Genomic DNA, 15,761 nt, shown 5'->3' on the forward strand with positions numbered 1-15,761 from the left:
CCCCAAAACGACTCGAGCCGAGACGTGGCTCTGCTGGTGGGAGCGGCGATCCTTCCCCGAGGTCATTGTGCTGACGAATCAGCGCCGTAACCTCGGCAAAGTTCCTCTGGATCTCGGAAGTCACAGCATCTTGCAGAGTGGGACCGTTAAGCCCTTCGAACAAGAGCATATTCCGAGAATCTTCCTCCTAAGAAGGGGGAACAGCGACAGCCCTCTCGGTCTTCCCCCTCCACTTGCGCATACGTCCTGGCCGGTCCAAGAACCGTGCCTGGCACGTAGGGCGTCGTGGTGGGATCATGAGGGGCGCACCCCTCACGATCACTCCTCAGTACCTCGCTCCTCCCGGTGTAACCCGAGGAGGTTGAAGGTACGGGAGAGGCAGACCTGACGCTCCCTCGTCGCTCGCTGGCAGAACCAGCAGGCTTGGAGGGCTGCAGGCGATCGTCAAACCGCGGTGACGATCGAGCTGCAGGCCTGGTCGAACCGTCTCGCTGTGGAGAACGGCTGGACTGAGCACAGCGGCCCCGATCTCGAGTGTCAGAAGAGCTGGTGCTGGTTGCCGTATCCGATCGCTCTCTGTGAGAGCGACGGTCAGGCGACCTGCAGGCTCCACTGTCGCAGTGAGACCGGTGCTTGTCCTCACGGCACGTCACGTCGCTGGTTCCAGCCGTGGCTGGCACCGGCGAACGGGAGGACCTCTTCCCAGCCTCAGCCCGTGGTCGGTCGTGGACCGTCACGTCCCCGGGTAGCCAGCTGTTCACCGCGAGAGTGAGAGCTGGTCTGGTGAGAGCGCATGAGCGGCTGTCACCAGTCTTCCTCCCGTGCCGTGAACCTGACGCTGAGCGGACTCAGAGGTCTGGTTCCTGGCTGCACGGTCGCTGGTAGGCGACCGTACACTCGGTACCTCCCGCGAACGAGAGGCCGAGACGGACCCTGATGCAGTGGCAGAACCACTGACACCAGGCGAGGAAGTACCGGTGTTAGCCGGTACCCCTCTGGTCCCCGTAGTCTTCTTCCTTGCGGAAGAAGAGACGGGCCCCGCTCCCGAAGGAGCAGGAGGACCAGCGGAACGGGAAACCCTTCCCGTCCCACCCCCGAGGTGGGATACGGGTCCCGAGGAAGCTCCCGAGGAAGCTTCTTAGGAGGGAGGAGGCGACCTTCTTCTTCCTCGGCTGTAAAGCCTTAGAAGTCGAAGGGGAAGAGGCGGCGGCCGAACGACGATGAAGAAGATGAAGACGACGACCACGACACCTTCCTCCTCTTCTTCGTCAGCTTCCTCAGGACAGACGTAAGATCTGCTATCCAGGGCGGAGCCGGGGCTGCTGTAGCCGAAGCCACAGGGCCCGGACGCACCTGTACAGACAGACCAAAGTCTGGGGTAGTACCACCACGAACAGGGACGACATCAGCAGGTATGGGCATCTCAGGAACAGCAGGCACGGCCAGCACATCATCGGTAGGGACAGCCAGCGCAGCAACGGCAGGAACAGCCAGCGCAGCAACGGCAGGGACAGCCAGCGCAGCAACTGCATGGACAGTCAGCCCAGAATCGGCAGGTACGGCAGGCAGCCACCGGAAACCAAGGAAGTGGAGCAGCAGCCAGCAACATCCTGGTACCGGCGGGCAGGTCCAGGGCGAGTTCTAGGGCAGCGGAAGTGTGGTCGCTGCAGCGCGGCAACCACGAGCGGCGGCGGCACGCCCCCCTCTCGGTACGGCGAACGGCACTTCACAGCGGCTGTAGGCAAGACTGTTACCACGTGAGGCGAGTACACCAGGTGAGGAGGGACGTCGTCACCTGGTTGCGTGGTCACCACTGCATAGGTGACCGCAGTAGGCCCAGACATAGAACCGCAGCCCCTGGACACCAGCACGCTCTGCAATTGGAAGGACGCCCATACCTCACCAAGGTCCACGCTCGTGGCAGTAGCACCTGCGGAAATAATAGTAGTAGCGATTAATGGGGGGGAAATCCCCTCGTGCGGGGGTTTGATCCCTCCCGAACGAGTGGAAGACCCCTAATACAATTGTACATCGGGCACCGAGCGCCCTCCCCCGCGCTCGACGGATCGGGCGAGGAGAAGAACGCCGATAACCTCCCCCCCCCCCAAGGGGAAGAGCCATATGTGGGAACTGAGCGGGGGGGGGTCTCGTTCCCCACCCCCGCACAGTACCCATGTACCCAACAACAAAATAAGAGCCCTAGAGCAATCGTGCCATCGGCACGAATACAAGGCATAAGGATCAATTCCCTGACTGAGCGGAACTTGAACCAAATAATATTGATGCAATCAATAATAAGGAACAAAATGAAAATGCATCTTGCAAAACGATTCACTTCACAATGAATAAGGGCTCGGATCGAGCGCATTTGCGCCCTCGGTACCGAGCGCAAGGTGAAAGGTTTCATTCCTTACCTTTTATGGATCAAGGTTTCTGGAAACCTTGATCCATAATGAATTGATGCAAATCAACAAATATATGAAAATGAAAAGACTACTGCGCTTGCGATTTCACTTCATACAAATAAAAAGGGGAAGGATCAATTCCCGTGAATAGCGGAACATTGATCCCAGTCAACAATGCAATCTCAATAAAAAAATGAAAATGAAAAAGAACTGCACTTGCGATTTCACTTCATTCAAAATAAAAAGGGGGAAGGATCAATCTCCGGGTAAGCTCGGAAACTGATCCAAAATGAGTATTGCTACAATAAAAAATAATATATGAAAATGAAAAAGAATACTGTACTTGCGATTCCACTTTCATACTGAATAAGTTTCCGTGCCGAGCGCATTCGTTCGGCAACGGGCATACAGGTCAAAAAAAATATAAATGAAAAGAGCACTTACTTACGATTTTCATCTACACATTTCCAACCCAATATACGCTCGGAGCGAGCGCTCCCGCCCTCGGCACCGAGCCTACACAATACGAGGATCATTCTGGGAAAATGAATTCCCGCAATTACGCCCTTCAGTCCCGGCACTCGGGTAATCGGAGGGCGTTGTGAACCAAGATCCTTTAATTCACAATTGAATTCAATGAAATGATTGTACTTACAATTCAGTTTCACTAGATACATAGAAAAAGAAAAACACAATCATGCGAAAGCAAACGACGATGAAGCGGGCAGAGAGCGATGATACACGTCCACACGCCAGCAGGCCGAAAGCAAAAGTAATTTGTTTACCTCCCAGTCGCGCGCGCGCGCCTGTCGGACAAGCAGTTAACTACCGAACCCCTTGTTCGAAAGCTTACGACCTATCCAGCTGCCGCTAGTACCTTCCTATTGTAAAAGGACCGAAGGTTTGTATGCCGTGTCGGAACAAATGTGAAACTCAGGTGTGCCCTTGTACAAGGGACACTGGTGGTCGTGAGAAACTACAGTCTTGAATAGAAATTCGGTCTTACAGAATGTTGGTATATCGCACCTGGAACATGCACATAAAGTATTATCAAAATAGAACCGTAAATAAGCACGTAATAAAAAAAAAAAGAGCAAAAACTAAAGCGAAAGCCCCGCCAATAATATGGAAATCGCAATTTTTATAGTATATCTTTCAAAAATTGGTCAATGTCATTTTCTACGTTTTCTAAGATTAGTTTCATCACAGAAAACAACTTTAGGGGCATCAGGGGTATCTAACTAATTTTTCAAGTTTCTTGTCCTCAGAAAAAATCGCTTTTTCTCTGGTTTGGTTTTTTTATATATATAAAGTTACTATAAGGCTTTATTTCTACCTTCATTTATCTGGTGTTCATATCTTTTTATTTGTAAAAATGTAATGTGAAATAAATAAATAAATACAGTAAATGATGATACAACTGGTTTTATACTTGGGTAGAAGTTATTACATGTTTACGCTTGTCTGGTTTTGTGATTTTTTTTGTTTTGTTGAGACGCAGTTCATCTGTCACCTACACACTACTATAAGCAATAATAATATTTTTTGGGTTCATCATACGTCTGGCATCGTGTCATACTGTTTATTTTGCTCCAAACTCTTCAAACCGAAATTACAGAATGATTGGAAGTCCCTATCTGAAAAGAGGAGTTTTGGTGGTACTACGCATACCACCTTTATGCACCCGGTGCGGTGTAGTAGACTTGAATGGTGGTACCCACCTACCTCCAAACAAACTTTCGGTAATGAAGAGGTTAATGATTCATTACACAAGTGGTATTATCTCAAACCACTTTATCTGGTAGAATCTCTTCTTAACCTAGACAATACAAAACTGCACTAATGCCTTTACCATGGTTAAACAATATGAATGGATTGCAAATAAAAAATAAAAAATAAGTGCATGCTAAAAAATATGACAAAAGTGTTACTAGCTAAAGCATTAAAAAAAAAAAACATGGTAACCCCTTACCAATTCATAATCAAATTGTGAGCACACTTTCTTGTCACTGATAGCACTTTTGATAAACAAAATCAATGACCCAGACCTTGTGACTTTATCTCAGCTAACCACTATCCAGCACTTGTGGTGACTCTGCCAAATCAAATCACACAACAGACTTAATCCAGTGATGTAAAGGAGGAAAAATGAAAACAGTTGGAGAAACTCTTGTTATGTGAACCACTCCAGAATGACTAGATGGTTTTCTTTACAGTAGAAATTCTAGCAAAACTAAAGAGATTTCTCTACTGCAGTAGTATATATTTGTTACATGCAGGTACCACATTCTTTGTGACTAAAAGAGATTATATTAAAAGTATAAAGGTTTATGGTTAAATAAAACTGTTCCCCTATTCATGAGTACCAGCAGAGTAGTCTCTACAACATCCTCTACTGACAGTCATATGAAGTAGCACTCGCAGCTGTGATGTGGATAGATTATTTTTCTCAAGGTATAATTATATCTTTTACAGGTATTGATTTGACTAACCAGAAACCCTGTGACAGTTCATAGCATAAAAACTTGTTTATACTAACAACTCACAAGATGCAATACACTAAAAGAAATATACATATAACTTCTGCAAACTGTGTGTGAAGAAATAACTAATGCAACAAAGGCTTTTTTCTAATTGTGAACAGTGCAATAGTAGAGTTTTCTCTATGGTACAAATTTTCAAAACAAACACCCTTAATCATAACACACTACCCACCAAAATAATGAAAACTCATTATAGGTAAAAAGAATCACAAAATTATGATCATGAACTGTGCTCTTACAAGCAATTTTATAAGGGCATCTCAGGGAAAGACTAATAAGAAAGAGGAAACATAAGAAATGGGAAGATCGGCAAATTGTCGTAACATAAAAAATGCACTAAATTTGTAGCTACTGTGCTTGAACCACTACAGTGGACCCCCCATATTCGCGTTCTCCAGATTCGCGGACTCACACATTCGAGGATTTCTCTCGGGAACGTTTCCCTGCATTATTCGCGGAAAATTTGTGCATTCGTGGTATTTTTCTATGATAAATATCCACAAATTCCTGGTTTTTTTGATGAATTTCATCATAAAATGCACTTTTTGTGATAAAACTATTAAAAAAACCATGTAGGAAAATTTTTAGTGGGTATTTCTTGAGTTTTAACTAACAAAATGGGCTGTTTTTAGCATTTTTATAGGGGTTCCAAACATTCGCGGGTTCTAACTATTCACAGGGGGGGTCTGGTACGCATCCCCCGCGAATACGGGGGGACCACTGTACATCCATCACATTACTACTTTAACAATTCAAAGACCAGAAAAGGTTGTATTATTAGCCATCAATACTCCACTTTAACTCAACGAATAATTAAGAAATTAAGTTACCTGAACACTGTTGATATATCTTCAAAATCATCCGTAATATCGTGCAATGCAGTGGCCAACTGAGACTGTGAACTGTCTTCATTTTTTCTTTTTCCGTGAGAGACGACCACTAGTTCCCCTACTGGCACTCATCTTGGGGAAATGTGTTGTTAGTTTAGTTTATCCTTTATTTACACCTGTACAAGTCCATAAAACTACACACTATCCATTCAGTTATACCAATCACTACTTGGAGCAAGACCTCAACATGATCAGTTTTGGTCTTTACATAGCACATATGTCCAGGATATATGTGAACCATATGGGCAATAAATGGAATAAGCAACTGTGAAAAACATAACAATGCCATATGGTGTACAAAAACTCTCATCAGCCAGTATTTAACTCTTGATGTATAATGAAATGAGTAGAAAAAATCTGGTGTTTTCACTATCTTTGTCTGCTGCATGGTATACTCTGTGAACAAAGTGGAAATCTTCAAAGATGGTAAAGTAATTTTCCATATTGTTCAGACTCTTTCTTGATTACTTTTCAGATTCTTCTTGTTTTTCATCTTGTTTCTGACGAAGGTATGCAGCCTTAGTCAAACTTTCTGAACTAAAAGGCGCCTCAGCTCAAACTCTTCTGTATGTTTATTACCAAATTCTTTCTTATTTAGCAGTAACTGAGTAGAGGGGAGGAAAACTGAAAAGTAAAACCACTATTAATTCAATTATTTCAATCACTGCAACTAATTACATACAAAGAAATGCATAAACACTAACAACAAATATACACTGCAATGCCTTAATACCCAAAGGTAGAACAGACATTTAATTACTTTTGTAAACATTCTCAACTTCTTTGCACAATTTTAGTATTTCAAGTTTTTCAGTCAAGATGACAAAATAGGGACAGCTATGGCAGACCAAATCTACCTGTCACAACAAAAATACATATAGGTACTTTTATGTTTCATAAACATAAACCGCTTTACCTAAGTTAAACTTTCTAGTATGGAATGGTGTTAGATGAGAATGGCACCACCCCCAGCAGACAAAAAGAAAGTCTCAAGCCTTCTTATCATCATTATTGTGCTGATTACAACTGCAATCTTGAGTAATATCAATAAACGTTACATATATATATGCTACCATTGTTCAAATGAGCGCTGGGAAGGCCGAGAAGGACGTGGTCTTGATGCTGGAGATGAAAGGGACTGGATGTGAGTAGACACCGTATTGGATTTAAAAACTGCCTTAAAAACATATTTAACGAAGACCTCATACTCATTTTAGTTCGTATGGCACTTTCATATATCCCATTATGTTGATGAAACTTCAATATTTTGAATGGTATGCTTAAAGATGTAGTTATATCGTTGTTTCACCAATTAAATATGGAGTGAAAAAGGGTGATCTTCGTCAGTAAGATGGACTCAAAGAGATGGTTTACCCTAGTAGCTAGCTATACAAAAAATAGTCTCCATTCGAGACAAAACAACCCATAGGTAACGTCAACTGGTTCATCAGTAATAGCTAATACTCTTTACCCACACTATTATAATGAAGTGTCAGCCCGACCGCCTGTCATCTTCTGCTTGCTACCTAAATCCTGAGCAATGTGAAGGATTTGTTTGCAGAAAAAGAGGATTCAATCTTTTACCGCAACAAACCCTGGAAATGGATCTACCCTATCGTTAGTGGTCTCGGTATAATGCCGTATGAGCCATGACCCATGAAACTCAAAGCTGGCCATGGTAGCCTGTGTTGCTGCGTTGCAAGATGCACTATCAAGGTTAACTTTAGGGCTTTAGGGTAAACAACCGGCTTGAGTCCATCTTACTCAGGCAGATCACCCTTATTCACTTGATATTTAATTGGTGAAACAAGAATACAATTACATCTTTAAGCATACCATTCAAAAGATTGAAGTTTCATCAACATAATGTGATATATGGAAGCGCCATACGAACTAAAATAAACATGTGAGGTCTTCATAAAATATGTTTTCAAGGCAGTTTTTAAATCCAATAAGGCATCTATTGCATCCGGTCCCTTTCGTCTCCGGCATCAATACCATGTCCTTCCTAGCCTTCCCAGCACTCATTTGAACAATATTAGCGGATATATGTAACGTTTCTTGATAATAATCAAGATTGCAGTTGTAATCAGCACAATAAAATAACAATTTGTCAAAAATTGTATTTTTCCTAACTATACAAACCAGGTCCTTTACAATAGGAAGGTAACTAGCGGCAGCTGGAACAGTCGTAAGCTTCGAACAAGGGAGTTTGGTAGTTAACTGCTTGTCCGACAGTCAGCGCACCGCGCGACTGGGAGGTGAAGAACCACTTTGCTTTAGGCCCAGGAAAACGCAGAATGAGGGGTGGCATGAGGTGGGACTATGTGTAAAGGACCTCAGGTTAGTATAGTTAGGAAAAATGAAGTTTTTATGATAAAACAAAGTTTAATGTATACTTACCTGGCAGGTATATATATAGCTATATTCTCTGTTCCACTGGCAGAAATTTTCATAACTCGCGGCAAACGCTAGTAACCAAGTAGTAGTTCAGGTAACCACCACCCCGTTCCCGTGGCGCTAGCGCTTGGAACCATTCCCATTTTCGTCAGATTTTCTCTGAACCCTGTCTCCTGAGGGGAGGAGGGTGGGAATTTAATTATATATACCTGCCAGGTAAGTATACATTAAACTTTGTTTTATCATAAAAACTTCATTTTAATGTATGACACTTACCTGGCAGGTATATATATAGCTGATTGACACATTTGAAGGTGGGTCAAAGACAGCAACATTGTTAGAGTTCAAATAATTAAAAATTATTATATCACCCTAGGTTCCTTACCTGCTAAGGTAGCTGACTTCATAGGTCCTGCCTCTGAGCCTGCTTAAACCTTAGGAGCTCTCAACTAGGAAGTGGCCTGTTTGTTGAAGAAGCTAAAACAGGTGTCTGACACTGGGCGTGACCAATGTGTTGACAGGAAACCCCAAAAAGCCCTCTCATACCACGGGTCATTCATGCTAGGAATTGTTAATTCACCTGAACTACACACACACACCACACAAAGAAAACTACTAAAAAGACTGAAGAGGGAAAACCCCTTCTCAGACGACCACAAAAAACCATCACCTGATAAAAATTTCCTAGCATATTAGAAGGTTATGGGGTGGAAACTCCTTTGCCCAATACTGTACCAGAGGACACGTATGGACCCAACGTCTGACAATTGTCAAAGGTTGTCTTAATATCTCTGAGATAATGAGAGGCAAACACTGAATTCGTCCTCCAAAATGTTGTCTCAATAATCTCCTTGAGGGCTAAATTCTTCTTAAATGCCAAGGGACGTAGCTACCACCCTGACTTCGTGTAGCCTTAACTTTAAGAACTCCGAAATTCTTGGCAAAGCATATGCGCTTCTTTAATAAGTTCTCTCATAAAGAAAGCTAGAGCATTCTTTGTCATGGGCCTACTGGGGTCTTTGACTGAACACCAAAGAGAATCAGACGTCCCTCTGATGCCTCTTGTTCTTTCAATATAAAAGCGTCAAAGCTCTCATGGCAGAGAACTCTCTCCTGTTCATGACCCACAAGATCGACAGACCCAAGACATCAAAGGATCTTGGCCAAGGATTAGAAGGGTTCTCATTCTTGGTCCAAGAAGCCTTCCTGGAAAGTACACACTGCCTTGCCATGCCTCCAGCCCACTGTCTTAGATATCACCTGAAGCTCACTAACTCTTTTAGCAATGGCCAAGGCGACTAAAAAGATAGCCTTCTTCGAGACATCTCTCAAAGAGGCCTTATCTAAAGGTTCAAACTTACTAGAACTTAGATGCTTCAAGACGACATCTAGATTCCAGGCAGGGGATCTGCATTGAGGCTGTTTCTTGGTTTTAAATGATCTTACAAGATCTCTAAGATCCAGATTATTAGAAATATCTAGACCTCTGTGTCTGAACACCGAGGCTAGTATACTCCTATAACCCTTAATCGTAGAAATTGACAATCCTACCTCCTTCCGTAAATAAAGGAGGAAGTCTGCGATTTGGGTCACAGAGGTACTGGATGAAGACACCTTCCTCTTCTTACACCACTTCCGGAAGGTCTCCCACTTCGACTGGTACACCGTAATCGTGGAGGTTCTTCTAGCTCTAGCCACTGCACTGGCCACCTCTTTAGAATATCCCCTCGCTCTGACAAGACTTTCGATAGTCTGAACGCAGTCAGACCCAGAGCGAGGGTATTCTTGTGAAACCTGTCGAAGTGGGGTTGTTTGAGTAAATCTACTCTTAGGGGCAGTGTTCTTGGTGTATCCACTGTCCCCTGGTCGGAATTCGAAACTGGAAGGAATCCGGTTGCAATCTTCTTGGCCATGCTTCCTTCAGGAAAAACTGTAACGGTCTCATGTGAAGTTTTCCTAGAAAAATGAACCTCTCTAGCGAAGAGAGTGTGCCCAGTAAGCTCATCCACTCTCTTGCTGAGCATCGGTCTTTCTCTAGGAAGCCCTGCACCTTCCGAAGGCATAGGGCTTGCCTGTCGGGGGATGGAAAAACCCGAAAAGTCGCTGACGATATCAGAATCCCCAAATAGACTATCTGTTAATTGGGGTTCAGCTGAGACTTTTCTAGGTTCACCAAAAGACCCAATTCTTTCGCCAAATCTAACGTCTGTCTTAGGTCCTCCAGACATTGTCGTCTTGACAGGGATCTTATCAGCCAGTCGTCCAAGTAAAAAGAAACTCTGATCCCTAGTAAGTGTAACCATCTTGCCACGTTGGACATCATCCTCGTGAACACTTGGGGGGCTGTGCAAAGGCCGAAGCACAGGGCCCTGAATTGAAAGACCCTGCTCTGGATCACGAACCTTAGGTACTTCCTGCTTCTTGGATGAATTGGAATATGGAAGTACTCGTCTTGTAGATCCAGGGTAACCATCCAGTCCCCTGGACGCACCGCTGCCAGTACTGACTCGTTCGTCTCCATGGTAAATTTGGTTTTCTCCACGAACACGTTTAGTTGACTTTCGTCCAGTACTGGTCTCCAACCTCCCGAGGATTTCACAACCAGGAACAGCCGATTATAAAACCCCTGAGATTCGTGATCCAGAACAGGTTCTATAGCTCCTTTCTCTAGCATAGAAAGGACTTGATCCCACAGAGCCTTCTCTTTTACTAAATCGTTGTAATATGCCCCTAGGGCTCTCGGAGATGTCAAAAGAGGAGGCTTCCTTAAGAAGGGGATTTTGTAGCCTTCTCGAGCTACACTGATGGCCCAGGGATCTGCATTCCTGCTTTGCCAGACTTCCCAAAACTCTTGGAGTCTGGCCCCAACTGACGTCTGGAGGACTTGGTTTTCATTGCTTCGTAGTTGTTTTAGCTCCCCTTTTAGCAGGTAGTCTTTTGCCTCTAAAGGAAGGGCGAGCGAAAGTCCTACCTTGAAAGGGCTGTTGAGAAGGTCTCGACTCCTTCGGTGCCTTCTTAATCATTTTGGAAGGTAAAAACTTCCTCACTGAAGAGGAGAGAAGATCCTGTGTAGCCTTCTGAGATAGAGCCAGAGCTATATCTCTAATAATCTCCGAAGGAAACAGCTGGTTAGACAGAGGCGAAAACATTAACTCTGATCTCTGAGAGTTCGAAACTCCTTTAGATGTAAAAGAACACAAAAGAGACCTCTTTTTAAGAACTCCTGCTGTAAATAAGGAGGCATGCTCATTAGCCCCATCTCTAAGAGCTTTATCCATGCAGGACATAATACTCTTAGACACTTCCATGTCTGGAGAATTATCGCTTTCCAACGTGCTAGCCAAGGCTCCCAACGACCAGTCGAGGAAGTTGAAGACCTCGAAAGTCCTAAATATTCCCTTAAAAAGGTGATCAAATTCAGACGAAGTCCACCAAATCTTGGCAGAGTGTAACGCCTGTCTGCGAGAGCTATCCACTATACTGGAGAAATCCCCCTGGGAGGAGGCAGGTACTCCCAGGCCAAGACTTTCCCCAGTGGCGTACCACACTCCCGACTTCGAGGCTAACTTGGCTGGAGGGAAAGCGAAAGAAGACTTCCCTGCTTCCTTCTTCTCCTTCAGCCAAGTATTCACACGTTGAAGAGCTTTCTTCGCCGAAATAGAGAGCGTCATCTTGAGGAATGAGGACTTCTTGGGTGTTTTAGTCTTCGAAAACTGCGAAAGGGGAGACAAAGGGGCCGAAGGTTGAAATTCCCCTTCAAAGACCGAAAGAAGACAGGAAGTCAGGATCTTATAATCTGAAGAAGGTTCCACATTCTTATCTTCAACAAAATCCAAGTCTTCTTCTGCTGAAGAAATGTCCTGCAAATCATTATCATCTTGACGTCCTGCAGAAGGATCAACATCCTGCTGCCTGCGTCCTGTATCCAAAGCAGACGTATCGGCGTCCTGCATCCAAAGCCAACGTATCAGCGTCCTGCGTCCAACGTAAGAGGATCAACGTCCTGCCGCTTGCGTCCTGCGTCCAACGATACAAGCTTCTTTCTGCGTCCTATGTCCTGAACCGCTGCTCGATCGTCCGTCCTAGAAAGACCAGTGCGTCCTGTCTCCCCGGCAAACGAAGAACGAGAAAGAGGAGGTAAACTCTTGTCTTTTGTCCTCTTGGATGACTTCACGTGGAGGAACTCGTCCTTACGTCTCGATGAACGTTGAAGGGGAGTCTCCCACAAATTGACGAGAACTGCTAACTTCGACTGCATTTCTCTCAAGAAATCTCTAGTGCTCTCTTCCTGACGGATCGAATGCGACGGAGGAGAAGGAAGAGTAGGACTGTGACGGAGGGGAGAGCGATCCATGAAACTACCTCTACCGAAGGAGAGAGATGAGGCGAAGAAAAGCAAGACGAAGGGGGCGAATCTCTTGCCGAGACCAAGGCTCGCAAGGGACGTACGGCGTCCTCTTTCGAACGAAAGATCTTCTTCCTCTTAATCGGAACTGCATCCTCATCTTCAGTAGAGGACAAAACCTCTGGACTACTCCATGCTTCTCGAACGTGTGAAGGCCTATCCTGAGCGGTTGATGTCCTGAAGGTCCTCTTGAGGGAGCGTGACACTACTGAATACCGCCGTTCCCTGCCTGATGTAGAGCCATCAGACGACGCACACTTCCCAGTCACGCCTTTTCTCTGCGAACTGCAACAGCCTGGGACTTAACAACAGGACTGTCTGAAGGGACGCCTGACCGTGTCAAACCTCTCTCGCCTCCCTTCGACTGTCGACAACATGCCTTCTCCCTTGGGTCTGGGAGCTTGACAGAGGTCTAGGTCTAGGAGCACGAGAGAGACGATCAGACGCCCCCTCCACTACACTTTCACTCATATCAAAACCACTCACTTTGTCGGTTAACCGCTGTATCTGGTCACCCATAGAAGCAAGGGCAGCGAACACTTTCACATATTGTGAATCCTTCGCCTCCTCCGATACAGCAGCGGGCGCAGGAGAAACCTGGGGGGAAGGTTCTACCATCTCTACATTAGAAGGAGCTGGAGAAGAAAACACATTCACTCCTTGTACTTAGAAAGCAATTAGACCTTTCACTTCGAGACACAGATCTCCTCACACGATCTCTCTCCAACCTTTCTACATACTTTCGAGGATCTTCCACTCCTTCTCTGTTAAATTCTCACACTCTATGCACCTACTCTCCCAAGTGCACACAATCTCTACATTTCTTGCATACCGTGTGAGGGTCGACCGAAAGCCTTCGGCAACCTCACCTTGCACCCTTCTTTCACACAAACTCTAAACATACCACCTGTATCTGACATATCCAAAGAATAATCAAAAGCGAATGCCAAGCCAACGTTCCAAGACAATACCAAATAATCCGTCCCCTATTACAGCAAAAAGTCGGCAACGAGCTCGAAAATCTTAGCAGGGAACCACCAACAATGTTGACGGTTCGGCTGGCAGAGAAAATCTGACGAAAATGGGAATGGTTCCGAGCGCTAGCGCCACGGGAACGGGGTGGTAGTTACCTGAACTACTACTAGGTTACTAGCGTTTTTGCCTTTGCCGCGATTTTGAAAAATTTCTGCCAGTGGAACAGAGAATATAGCTATATATACTTGCCAGGTAAGTGTCATACTTAAAATACAATTTTTCGACAAATTGTCACTTGTTCCGATACGAATACAAACCATCGGTCCTTTACAATAGGAAGACTCACTTCTTGGTGGGAGGAATCTGAGTCTTAAGAACAGACTGGTGTTCGCCCAAAACCCCCCTTGGATTCCCTCCCTGGTCGTAAGACGCAGAGGGAGGGTCCTAGCCTCTGCCCAATGATCGGGGTATGTACTGCAGGATTAATGGTCCAGACCTCTGGACCCAAGTAATAAGAGGAGGCAAGCGTGCCTCTTAAAACTAGCAAGCAAGACTTGTTCCTATTGTAAGAGGCAATATAAAGTCATGGGTTTGTCTCTTGTTGGCTTCCACTTCCCCCCACTTGTTGGGGGAAGTGGTGGATATTCGCTCCTATCCCTAATGAAAGGGATAGGATGGGGCTCAGTCGAGTAGCTTACCTGCATCGTATCCCGCTCCAGCGAAGTGACGACCGTGTCCCTCTGCCCACAGGTAGAGGGGAAGAAAAAGATGGGGAAGAGAAGCCAGTCACACTCTCATTCACTCATCCATTCATGCAGTCACACCAGGATTCGATGCTGTTCTGTCCGCTCGTGGGTGCTGGGTAAGCTACACATGTTGAGCAGCCACCACTGGGTCCCAAGTAAAAAAAAAGTGTCCAAGGACTGTGGGCAATATCCTGAAGGTAGAAGGAGGTGAAGGTGGTCTGGTTAGACCAGACCCCTACCTTCAGATTAGATTAGATTAGATTATAAAATTTTTGGCACATAGCCAAGCGCGGAGCCGATGGCCATTCAGCGCATATATATCTTTAAGAATAAAAGTCACTGTCGTACAAACAAACATGACACACAACGATTTAACATACAAAATTCATTGAATTCAATAAAAACCAAACAAGAAGCCTAAAAGCAATTAAGAGAAAAATTAAAATTCATAAAAAAGAATGAAATTTTCATTATTAAAATGAAGTTTTATTGTATACTTACCGAACAATTATAGAGCCGTGATTTTTCCCAAGAGCGCGCAGGATACTAAATTCAAATTTAGCGCGGTCCGGCGTCGCCAACCACTGGTGGTTGGGATGACTGTCATCTCCCTCCACTCGCGGGAGCAACCATGTACAACTGCCCAGGTTGAATCCAATTCTTTCTGCCCGTTCCGTCCACCTAAGGGGAGTGAAAGGGTGGGGTATAATCATTATTGTTCGGTAAGTATACAATAAACTTCCATTTTAAATAATGAAAATTTCCATTTTTAATTGTAGTGTCGACCGAACAATTATAGAGCTGATTACACATTTATGGGAAGGTGGGGGGATTCAGTGGACCACTAGTATTTTTAAATGGTTACATTATTGCAATACCAGTAAACACTCAAGGTGTCTGTTGTGACCTTACCTTGTAAGAGAGCTACAGCAGACTGTTACTGCCTCTGGTCGGTGCTCTTCTTACTATTGTAGAGGAATTGGAATTTGACCAAAGTTAGCCTCTACAGGAGTGGAATCCTTCCGTAGTTCAAGCGAGTCAAGGCTGACTGACGGAGGATAGTAACAACAAAGATTGCCCTTGCCCTGGGCTAAAGACCAGAAATTCAATCATACAAAAACATTTGTCACCAACACCAGATTTAAAAACATATATACCCAACCATTGTAAAATCTGACCTAACAGACTGGTGAGTATCCCAGTACTCAGTACCCCCAGCTTCCCTTGAACTCGACAACCTATTCAAGGTGAAAAGTTAGCATAGAGGTGACGACCCCTGTGCCGTTTCTCCCAACACCATGCCAGAAAACCGCCACCGGACCTAACGTTTTACAATTCTCGAAAACCGTTTCTATCTCTTTGAGATAATGACTCGCAAAAACCGAATTCGATCTCCA

The 15,761-nt window shown here is 44.9% G+C and overlaps 1 protein-coding gene across 1 annotated transcript in view; it reads right to left on the minus strand.

Annotated features, from left to right (window-relative positions):
* The window catches only part of LOC135213706 (uncharacterized), a gene marked incomplete in the record, with an annotated part of 78,337 nt that extends 72,462 nt beyond the window's left edge, over positions 1 to 5,875 (minus strand). The window contains 1 exon segment of the mRNA XM_064247814.1: positions 5,779 to 5,875.
* Between the last annotated feature and the right edge of the window lie 9,886 nt (positions 5,876 to 15,761).

The sequence above is a fragment of the Macrobrachium nipponense genome, chromosome 43, assembly GCF_015104395.2.
Source record: "Macrobrachium nipponense isolate FS-2020 chromosome 43, ASM1510439v2, whole genome shotgun sequence".
Lineage (NCBI taxonomy): Eukaryota > Metazoa > Arthropoda > Malacostraca > Decapoda > Palaemonidae > Macrobrachium > Macrobrachium nipponense.